Source organism: Lagopus muta, chromosome 6, assembly GCF_023343835.1.
Source record: "Lagopus muta isolate bLagMut1 chromosome 6, bLagMut1 primary, whole genome shotgun sequence".
In the NCBI taxonomy this organism is placed as follows: Eukaryota; Metazoa; Chordata; class Aves; order Galliformes; family Phasianidae; genus Lagopus; species Lagopus muta.
In genome coordinates this window covers 32914453-32926816 of record NC_064438.1, presented here as the reverse complement: position 1 = coordinate 32926816, position 12364 = coordinate 32914453, and the positions used below count along the sequence as shown (strand labels likewise).

The 12364-nt window shown below is 35.4% G+C and overlaps 1 long non-coding RNA gene across 1 annotated transcript in view; it reads left to right on the top strand.

Annotated features, from left to right (window-relative positions):
- The first annotated feature begins 3152 nt into the window (after positions 1-3152).
- Positions 3153-12364, top strand: part of LOC125695183 (uncharacterized) — a 46163-nt gene continuing 36951 nt past the window's right edge. The window contains exon 1 of the long non-coding RNA XR_007377851.1: positions 3153-3222. This is a non-coding gene — a long non-coding RNA (uncharacterized LOC125695183). The remainder of the gene's footprint in view (positions 3223-12364) is intronic.

Sequence of the window (12364 nt, the reverse complement as noted above, 5' to 3'; positions counted from 1 at the left end):
GTCTATTTGCTGAACTGATGGAAACAGCTGGTCTGCAGGCTAAGCTTTTTGATGCTAAAGGGAGCATCGTCTTGGCTATCTCCTCAGAATAATTTCATCTATTTTCTTTTTTCTTTTTTTTTCTTTTTTTTTTTTCTTTTTTTTCTTTTTTTCTTCTCCTCTTTGTTTATATGTCTACAGATGCTGCTTTTGGGCTTGTCCTCATTTGCTGCAGCTAAAGACTTCGCCACCCTGCTATTTTTGCAGTCCTTTCAATTGCATTATAGTGTTACACCTTGAGACTACTGCACAGTGTTGAAGATGGAGAGCTATTACTGCTCAGTCCTGCATGTTTTTTTTCTCTCATTTATAATGACTTTTACAACAATATTACTTTCAATAGGTAAATGCAAACATCGTTCGTAATTTTTCAGATAAAAGCAAAGAGGCTTCAGTTTTGATCATTATCAGGAGTAAAATACTCAGAGGGCTACGTAGATTTTTCTTCCTTACCCATTAAATGCAGCAGTGCTGAATGGGACGTAAAATCCTCTGTTGTGGGGACTGACAAGCCCATTTGTTGTCTGATGGAGCCAGACTAGGCAGACTGCTGCTGCTATTTTCACTAGAGATAGCCTCAGTACAGTGGCACAGTCTTACATCCCTTCTGATAACTGTATGCAAGCTTCCCATGTGATAAGGCTCCTTGAAATTTTAACTATGAAGATACTCTTCTTGGGAACTATTAGACTCTAGCCTTGCCTAACCTACAGCATTTGAAGTTTTTTTCAGTCAGAAGAATAAAAGATTTCACATCAGAAATTAGTTGCATGTATTTGACAATATATTATATTTCCAGCATTGTTGTCTCAGTAAGAAAGCCACAAAGGTCTAAGGTTTATTTTGTATCTTCTAACTTATTAAGGTCAGTAACATATATATTGTGCTTGAAAACTATATTTCAAATCTAATTAACAAGTCACAGGCTTCAGAACTATCGCTACCTGTCTATATTTCCTCCTACATAAATCTTGATTCTGCTCTACAGTTTTTGGCAGTTTCCATTTGTTTTCAGCTTTTGGTGGAAAATATCAGTGAAAAGGAGAATATGCTATTGGTTTGGAAACTAAGAATACCATGTAGTGTAGGTTTCTGACACCATCACTCCACCCTAGTGTCACAAGTATTAGCGCAATCTTTCCATCACCACACCCTTTTCTCAGTCATTAGCAGTTTTGTTCTGGTGCCATGTTCTGTGCTAGACAGCCTTCCATGCCTGTTTATTCTATCCTTACATTCCTCTGTAAATCCAGGATTATTCATTGGTTTTATTTCCTTTTTCCTCAGGCTTGAGAAGGGTGTATTTTGATACACAGATTGAGAGTATTCCTACAGTTTCTAGTAAACAGCTTATACACTGTTGTTTCAGTCCTGTTTTATGACTTTACCCTCTGTGTGCTAATCCTGAAAGCCTTATTTTGCTTAATTCAGTCCTGTCAGGGAAAATGTTGAAAACTACTATACTTGGGGGAAAGAGTGGGCAGGAAGGGTTATTTCCACCCCTATTTCACATAGTCATTCAAGAGATGGTTTATTTTTCTAGCAGTGCAGAGAATATATATTGAAGTTAACAGAATTATATCTATCTATCTTCTATGATATTGTATGGTACATGAACTGGTAAGCTTGGCTTAGAAGGAAGTGGAAGTAAGATTGAAGCCAAATACACAACTATGGAAAATGAATAAAATTTTCTTAAACAGCTGCATGTATAGTCTTTCTCAGATCATCTAAAAATGTGGAGTGTGCTTTTAATAGAGAATAGGAGAATCACAGAGTCATAGGAGTTGGAAGGGTCCTCTGGCGATCATCTAATCCAACCCTTGGCTAAAGCATGTTCCCTGTAGTAGGTTACATCTGCATCCAGGTGGGTTTTGAATATCTCCAGAAAAGAAACCTCTTAGCCCACAGGAAAAAAAAACCTAAATTCATTAACTACAAGCTTAGCCAATGGGAAAATAATTCTGTGACTTGAAGAGCTATTATGCATGCTCATTCTCTTCCCATCTTCAGAAAAGAATGCTTCATAAAGATATCATCATCATATCTCACAATACCTCAGATATTTATTTATTTATTTATTGCACATTACCTATGATTTTCGGTGTTTCTCTTAGTTTTCTTTAGGTAGTGATCCTGTGCTCAATAACAAGGGAAAGCAGGAAAGTGAAAGGTTTTTGTTTTCTTCAAAGAAAATCTTTTGAAGCAACTGTATTTTGATTATCAGAGATATTTTAAAAAAATGTTTGTCCTGTCCTATGGATATGTCCTATAAGGTTAATATTATATATGGAATGCTTACACATTTTATTTACTATTTACTTCTCTTTTTATTCTTGAATATATTAGTGCTGATGACTTAAGACACAATACAAATAACATCTTAGTCTAATCTCAGCCAGAAAATGCACCACAGCCACAAAAATAAAGTCAAGTTAGGAGAAGCAAAATTAATCTCCCGAGAAAAATAATCATTTAAATGAATGATAAAAAAGAAAAACAGAATCAATTTCCTCTGAAGAAGATAAGGAATTGCATGAAAAAAATATTACATAATATGGCAAAATGCCTTGCTATCCAAAGGAGGTGCAAGCAATCTATAATAGGAGAAAAAGGTGACAAAGCTACAAGGACAATCAAAGCAAGAAAATAAAAGAATGTTTCATCATATTCTATGAAATGAAATTGGGACATGAAAAATAGATGAAAGAAAATAAATTTTAAGGAATCACGTTGAAATGTCCAATAACACTGGAAAAGTCTGGAAAGTACATGAATGCATTTATGTGTAAAGCTGTGCATGCGCTCATTTTCCTGTGACACATATCCATGTTACAATGAAAGGTAACAGTTACATCTGTTTTTTGTTTTATGTTGATGTATCCGTAGCTACAAACAAAAAAATTCAAATGTCAGGTTCCTTTTGGAATTCCTTTTGTATCTGGACTGTTAGATACTGTATGGAAATTGTTGAATCATAGCCTGAACCTCTGATTGATCACCTGAGGCAAGCACTGAGTCAGCTGTGGGGGTGCAGGTGAAGGCAATTCAGCTGTGCGACCGGAAGGGTTGGAGCCTGGCTCCACCTCTCCTAGACCCCATTTAAGGGCTGACTGCCACCAAGGAAGGATATTTGCTTGGAGACTGTTTCTTTTGGAGTTTTTCTGTGAGCCCAGGAAAAAGGTGAGCATTTCCTTTTATTTTTTTATTATCCTTTTCCACTGTGATAATCTTTCTAGCTGTACAATCTGTAGATACCAGCCTAACTACACCACTCTGTATATCTGTTGATTATACAGATACAAATCGCGTTTCATAATAATTAGCATAACCAACTACTGTGATATAGCAACCTTTGATTTCTTTCCTTTTTGCGGATTGTGACAGGATATTTTTCCTGTAATCATGTTTTTCAGTGTTTACTGGTGGTCTGCTTAGTCTTGTTGAAGCTTCAATGCTAATGTTGTGTTGATCTCCTTAATATGTAAGCTAGTATGTAGGTCATTCTGAAAATAATACTTTTTATTTAACTCTGTGGAGATTACAACACATACAAAGAGTATGATAACACTACTTGATGGAGAAAACTCTCAGCTACAAAACACAATTTTCAACATATTTGTTGCCGTTAGCTACGCATTTTCAACAATGATTAACTAGAGCCTGGATGCCATACTCATAGAAATTTGTGTGGCTGTCTAGAATGTGGATTATTTCCCATGTTGTTGTTGCCACTGTTAAAATGCACTGCACGCAATCTTGCTGTTCTCAGTCTACTGTTACATTTCAATGAATATTAACAGTTACTTATAGCAGAGTTTTGCAAAGGTCTGGAAAAGTTAACTGAGTTGCATGTAAATATTAAAAAAATAAATGTAATGATTCATCCATTCAGACTATAATTTGTAAATGTTGACTAAGATATTATATTAATGTATTTTTCCTAAAATTTAAATTTTTAATATATCATTAATCCTTCTTAGCTTTCTAATCACTCTTAGCACTTAACAGGAGTTTCTAAATCAGGAAGCTACTATTTGCAAATCATATTTTAATTCTCATAATATATTAAAACCATTCTAAGTATTATGTATTGCTGTGACAGTTTTATTGATGTTTAACACATGGATAATTAATTTTTATTTCACACAACTTATGTGCAAAACTGTATTAAAAGAACATTAAGCTCTAGGAGCCAAAACTTAGGAAATGTTAAAGTACTTGTCTGTGCAACTTCTTCTACAATGGAAAGGTTGTACCTGAATTGTATGGTTTTGTGATCATGTGATTGTGTTCTCCCACCATTACCATTTTTTTTTTTCTGAGAATGAGTTGAAAATATTTGTCAAGACTCTGAGTCCATTTACAACTCTCTCCCTGACTGCTCCTCAGGACTGCCTCTCTACTTGTCCAGTGCCCTGGACCCAATTTCATGTCCTGGGACCTTCAGTCCCTGTTCTAGCGAGTCCAGAGTTGGGCTGGTGTCCAGCTCCCCATAACCAAGCCTGAGGGGAGAACTGAGCTAGCTATACACACTCTGTTTTATTTCTGGAGTGTAAGTGCATTGAGGATCACTGATGAGTGTCAATGAGTGACTGTGTATGGTTCAGCTGCTGGAACAGTCCTTGTGTGATTCGAGCATATGCCAACTAGAAAACTCCTAGAGAGTCCCACTGTTCCCAGGCTGTTCCCTGTGGGTATCTGCATGCAGGCTTGTGTGTTGGGGACAGGCATGAGGACTGCCAGCTGGCTTCAGTGTCTGGATATATTTAGTTAACTTGCAGAGCCATTGCCTTGGGCTTTCTGCACTGTGGAGATCAACTGCACAGGAGAAGTCAGCATTGATAGTTGCATAAGCAAGACATAAGTCAATGTTCATCCGTGCAGATCTTCTGCTCCCTCTGCCTGATTTCTCACTAGGGGGCTGCAATGATCTTGAGTGTGGAAGTGGTTGTGCTTGAATGTCAACCAACTTTCTTGGGCTTCCTTACCTTCTGATGCTCTAACCCATAGGATGGCTCCAAGCAGATCCTTGAAGACATGAAAGGTGGCTCTCCTGAAGTTCAGGGTTGCAATCCTACTTATTGCCCTGGTTTTCTTGCACATGGGATCCTGAATTACACTATTTCATAGTCATTGCATCTAAGGCTGCCCTCAGCCTTCACATTTCCAACAAGTTTTTGCTTCTTTGTAAGAACAAGATCCAGCAGCACTTCTTACTGGTTCCTTCACCAACTTAGAAAGTGATCTTCCAGGTGCTGCAGGAACCTGAACTGTGTGTGTGCCTAGCATTGTTGCTTTTCCAGCAAATATCAGAGTGTTTGAAGTTCCCCCCATGAGAACTAGTTCCTGTGTAAGGGTAATTACAGCTGTCTGTATAGGGATTCATCGACTTCCTTCTCATCAAGCAGCCTTCACAACTATGTTACCCATGTTATCCTGCCCCTTAATTCTCACTCAGAAGCTCTCTACAAATCTATTGCATATCCCTAGGCAGAGCTTGATACATTCATGTTGTTCTCTTGTATAATGTGCAACTTCACTGCATCTTCTTCACAGAATGGCCCAGGTTTGAAGGGACCTCAAGGATCATGAATCTTCAACTACCCTGCCACAGGCAGGGCCACCAGCAGTCCCAGCTTCCTCAGCCTGTCTTTGTAGGAGAGGTGCTCTAGCCCCCTGATCATCTTTATGGACCCTCCTCTGGACCCTCTCCAACAGTTCTCTGTCCTTCTTGTACTGGGGGCTCCAGACCTGGATGCGTTACTCCAGATGAGAGTAGAGAGGAACAATCACCTCCCTGTCCTTGCTGGCCACCCCTCTTCTTATGGAACTCAAGGATACCATTTGTTTTTTTGAGTCCTTTTTGGGCTGTCTTTCATAAAAAGTACACAGCCACCCATATCAGTGTTCAAGCCCTACTATGTCTCATTGATCAAAATAAGACAGCCTTATGGCAGCACAGATCTCTAGTTCTTGTTTATTCCTCATGGTGTGTGGATTGGTATACAGACATGTCAGAGAATAAAAGGGAGCCAAGGATGCAGGTTTGTTTAGAAGGATGAAAAAGAAGCTCCCATAATGATACATAATGAGGTAGCTGGTAATCAACTGTTTCTGGGTAGGCTTGGCCCAGTTCTGTGACTAAATGTGGCAGAGGGACCCACAGAACAATACCTTAAGAAAGGGGAAAAAGGTAGGGAGATGGGCTTAAATGCAAAACAGCAGCAACAAGATAAGAGAGGTTCAAGCTTAAAGAGAGTAGATTTAAGTTAGATATAAAGAAAACTACTTTACAGCGGGGGTGGTGAGGCATTAGAACAGGTTGCCTAGTGATGTGGTGAATGCTCCATCCCTGGAAAGTTTCAAGGTAAGGCTGGATCAGGCCCTGGGCGATCTGATCTAGCTGTGGTATTCTTTTTCATTGCAGGGGAGTTGAACTAGATGACCTTTATTGGGTTCTTTCTAACTAAAGATTCTATGACCCTATGATTCCATGATTCGAGTAGACTTTTATAAATAAAGGGAAGATAGACCTTAGAAATCTGTTAGAATCAAGATGTCACCAAGTGAATGATTAAAGGAAGCTCAACAGATATAGTTTACTTAAATCCCTGAAGCTTTTGATGTTCTCATCCTGAAAGGACCATGATTTTTCCCAAGGTAAGAGAGATAGTCCTCTGGTGTATTAATACATGGACAACAGATAGAAAACAGAAAATAAAAGGCAGGAGTAAATTATTACTTCACACATTGGATGTTATCAGCTGTGATACCTTTTCAGTATAAATGACTGGGAAAAGTGATGAATGATGCTGTGACAAGGTCTGCTGATCATTTTTATTGCTCTGAATAAGTTTGTATCATAATTGATGGTAAAATAATTGGGAAGTCTTTCACAGAACTAAGTGTCAGAATGATAAAATGACAGATGAAATTCAATGACAATAAATGCTAACTAATGCGCATGGAAAAAACAGCCCTAACTAAAAATACACAGTGATGAACTCTGATTTGGTTATTACTGCTTAGGAAACAGATTTTGATTTCATTGTCTCTCCGTTAAAAGTGTTATCTCAGTCTCAACAGCTTTCAAACCAGAAAATAGAATGCATGAAGCTTTAAGAAATGATTAGAGGAGAAAACAGTAATGCTATCTGGAAAAACTGTGATGTAATTATATCTTAAATACTGTATGAAGTTCAGGTTATACCTAAATTGAGAAACAGAATTGTCTCAAACCTAGATAAGAACATTGGCAAGAAAGCTGCTGTGTTGGAAAAATGTAAAATTACTGCCCAGATTCATGGAATAATAATTTGATAGCATTACATTGAATTATTGAGAAGATATTTTAAAACATAGGAGAAAATAATTTTGTCAGATGCATAATATACTATTATTTTATATGGGATAGCAAACATAGGCAAGATGTCATCCAGTGATTGTTCTAAAGCAACTTGTTATTATACAGATGTTTCCCTTTTCTGTTAATTTGTCTGTATTGAAGCAGATCTTCCTTAGCAATTTCCCTTCTTTTATATTGGCTTCTATTTCACAAGTTCCATACTCATTTTAGTTTTCAGATTAAGATAGTAATTAAAAAAATAAATATATAGGTATTATTGATTAGTTCAAGTATAGGTGATAGTAGTCACGCTTTTCCAAATTTATGTATATGACTCTATATGACTCTCTTACTTCAGGATTCAATTCCCATCTCAGTACTCTTTCCAAAGAATTTTTGAAACTTTTTGAAACTTTGCATCAATCTATATTTTAGTAAGGCTGGCATGACATTTCTGACATCAAGTCCAGGGTGCTTTTTAAACTCTCATTTATTTAATTCTTAGAATTAAAACTATCTGAGAATTAATTCAGCGCCTGTCTAACTTTAGAGTACTGTCTCCAGTAGCATCTGTTCTTGGCTTCCAGCTTGTGTTATATATCTCTTTAATTCATCTTTCGTATGTATCGTATATTCATGCTGAGAGATCATAAGCTTCCTTCACATATTTATGTAAAATTCTCAGCAGTAGTGAATAATAGGAAGGAAATAATGTTTTATATATTCTAAGTGTAAAGGAGAACAATATGTCAAGCAGCCAAAGAGTGAATCTGTGTGTTAGATTTTAAAGAATTTGGACTATAAAATTCCTGAATTTTAAATAGTCTTCTCAATTCTTAATAAGAACCCTTCTTTTTATCTAGTTTGTGCAGTGCTCGTAGGTGCGAATTAAAACCAATAACAAATGATGATGTGATTGTGAGATCTTAAGAGATATAGTGATACTAAATGAAATAGTAGGTAAATGGGATGAAGACCCAGAGAAAACTTTCACATTTTAGTCACAGAAGTCTGAAATTGAATATGTAAGTGTTGGGAGTGAAAAAGTAATGTCCAAACATCAGATGAGGCATGTAAAGAGCAGAGAAGGTAGATGGTGTAAGGGAGAAATACTTCAGAGGGTCATGGCAAGGGCAAACACCAAGACAAATTATCTCTCTGAATCATTAGACAAAGACCCACCAATAAAGACTCTCATGTCTTTTATACTAGCTATAGTTGCCAGTCTGTCACAGTTCATTTTATGTAAAGGGTTGTTCTTGTATGTGTCTATTGTAAACTAGCTGTGGGCTTTAAAAACGGAATGAAATCAATGTTCTTTATAGCCTTGTTATTAAGATTCAAAGTTTCTGCAACAATGAAAAATGATTTAGAAAAAAGAATTAAATTTAATAATCAGACTATTAACCAAGGATATTCACTGCACATTACACAGGCAAATTAAAAAGTCTGCAATAGTTTCCAGAAAACATCTGTTAAACAATGTCAAATTGATGATAAAGAAAATTGAGTTCCCTTTGCTGTTAAGTTTAATGCATATGTACGCAGCTATAAAAGAGATATCAAAGACAAATTCCCATTTGTTGTTAATTCAGAAATGTTATCACAGGGAATCCTTAACATCCTTAACTGTCTGCCAAGTTTTCCTTTTTCTTAATTGATAGAATATATAGGCTGTTTTCCAGCCTTCCTGCTAGAAGACAGACGTTCACATTTACTTTCTAAAAAGTATGTTGTTAGGTTTCATTTTCATGTGATTTCAAGTGAAGAAAAATGATACAATTTGCTAAAAATAGCAAATTGTGAAGAAGTATGGTTTCTTTCACCCATCCTTTTAAAACACTGGTAATTCCACATATAAGACTTCATGTGGATGAGTTACACCTCGGTTTTTGAATCCAACTGTTTCATATTAAGCCAATAGAAGAATTTCACTTAATTTTATTGAATTTTCATCTCTTTAAAATATGCATTAGATGAAACTTTTTTTTTTTTAAATTGTGTTCAAGTGCTTTAACTTCTGGAAACAATTGCTGTGCCCTTGTCAGCAAATGGTGCATACCAGAGAGAAGGTGTCCTAAGAGTGAAAGTTGATATCGATATATGCATTTCAGAAGGTTATGCTTTTGAACAATTCTACTCTGGTCATGGTGACCAAGTGCGCACTAGCAGTTCCAGGGTTTTTAAATTTAGTTTTATACAAAATAAATATAATCAGTAGCCTCTAAGACATACCTGCATCATGAACAAAAACAAAGGGAGAGAGAATGATCAGGAGACTGAACTCAGAAGCGTGTTCCTTATCCAAACTAAAATTCTAACACAAAAACCCAACATGAGTAGTTGTTAGAAATTAAATGGTATTAGCTAATATAAAAATGAGCTATTTCCTATTTCTTAAGAAAATACACATAGTCTGAATCTAATAGCCTAATATTCAGCTAATGCTTTTTTACTGAAAACAAAAATTCAAAATCATCAAAATCAAACCCCTCATACAAAAACTTTTGGAACAGTGCTTGTATTGTAGAGTTTAATCAGATGTCTTGGACATCTTCCTCATTTGTCACCACCTTTCTGCTGGCTTGTCATGTTTTGAAGCCAAGGCAATATTGTGCTTAAATGCAGATTGCAAAATATACCTAAAAATTGATAATTCCATTGCCTATAGCAATTCTAAATTTTTCTCTTAAAGGAAAATAAAGGAGGTGTATGATATACTTAGGAAATGTTTTTTAACTTGTTCAGTTTATATATATATATATATATTTTTTTTTTTTTTCAGAATTTAAATATATATATATATATATTTAAATTCTGAAAAACAAAATATTTGAAGAGGTAAAAATAAATGAAATCAAGGGAGCACACATTAAAATGTGTTTGGGATTCTGGAATTTGAAAAAATTTGAGTACAGTGTGACCTTGTTAGACTTTGTTTATTTTTTTCTGGTCTAATGCTGATAAAACTGGAACAGCAGTGTAAAATAACAGGATGAAACACACCTATAGAAGTTATTGCTGTCAGTGGCAAGAATCTAGCACTTTGGAGCAAGTTTCTATATATGAGACAATAGTATAGTGGAACAGAAAAATAATGTGGAGGCAGATCATAAATTCAGGCATAAGAAGACAAGCATAAACAATGATAAAGGATTTTTTATTATTTTTTGGTTTTATCTTTGTGTCCCTCTTCATCTTCAGTTTTTTCATAGTATCAACCTGCTGAAGCAAAATTAGTATTAACAAATGATAAAAAGAAAATAAGTTTTGTTTAACATGGCTTAATTATAACATACCAAGTAAACTAAACTCTTCAATCATCTTCTATACGTTCCCATTTTTTTCTAAAGGGATGTTGCTCATCTATAATATTTATCTTCAAAATAAAATCATTAATCAACCTGGCCTCAAGAAAAAGGGTTTGTTTTATTTCTTGTGATCTCTAGGTTACAAAACCTTAGGAAGATACTAAGTTTCTCTTCAGTCTGTGGAGAAAGTCCTTCAGAAAACAATTCAATGTGTGAATAGGCTCCCGATCTTCATGCAGGAAAAGCACAAGTTTGACACACAGAAAGGATGTAGTAATATTTTAATTTCTATTTCTGATAGATATTATGAATAGCTACCCATCTTTTTTTCTTAGGGAGCTATGTATTTACTTTCTTTACTGTTCAAATTATTGGAGTTTGCTGGTCATAGAAAATTCAGATCTAGTTAGTTCTTGTTTCCGGGGCCTCTTTTTCCACAAAACACTGAAAGACTTGTGGCGCCAATGTGGGAGTATGGCAGATATGTTAATTTCAGCAGCCTTTATCTCACAATTTTACACAGAAGAAAATCAGAGATATACAGATTTTTGCCTGGTCACTTCTATTTCAGCTTTTGGGAATGCTGAATGGGAATATAAAATAATAATAAAATGTCAACCATATATTTAGATTTTTTTCTACATGAAGGCACAGATGACTAGCATGAATAGCTACAATTGCCAACACAATTTTTATGCTACAAGCAGAGATCTACCAAATGACACTAGCACACAAGATAATATGCGTAGACTAGGGGCACACTTCAGTGGTCTTGGTAGTAAAGAGTTGATATTCTAAGTAGATGATAGCAGACATCTTTTCTAACCTTAATGGTTCTCTGATTCTATAAATTTAAATTATGTGATATTATACTGCAATCTAAATATTATTACCAGTAGAAGTGGAAGTATAAGAAACAAACAACAACAACAAAAAAAACCAAGCAGAATAACCCAAACCATGTAAAATACTTGTGCCTTTACCAATGCAGGTGCAGATGTTAGTAATATGGCATTATGTCAAGTCTATTTAAAGAAAAGATCTACCTCTAGAACAAAAGGGAATATTGTTCATAGTTTCAAGACTTCAAAAGCAAGCATCAGCATAGTTGAAAATATGAACACTTAGAAAAGGAAGTTTTGTATACACTATTAGCTGATACTAACATATTCTTTCAGCTTCACAAAAATGAATCACCTAAACTAAGCGTGTGTGTGTACCTTTCTCAAAGTGTGACAAAATATTCCATGGCAACATTTCCTGTAAGAAAAAACAGCGGTCTCAATACCAACCAAATATTATATTGATTAAATAAAAGAAAAGATGTTCCCTTAGGAAAGAAATTTAAAAAAAAAAAAAAGTAATATTAATTTCATACTCTGGTTTTGATTCTCCTGTTGCCCTGTAGCTCTTGTTACTTGCTAACATCTCAAATGTGGTCATGCTGAATTAGTAGGTCTTTATGCTCCACTGGCAGGGGTGTAAATGTCTACAGCATCTTTAGCATCTTTATATTCTAGTTTCCATCTCTGAAGAAAAAAGTCACTGATTTCTCACATCTAGGATCAAGGAGTCACTGCAATTCATTATGTGATTGCTACAGTTACAAGTTGCTAAAGACTGTTCTTGTTTCCCTACAGTAATTTTAGAAGATAAACATAACTAC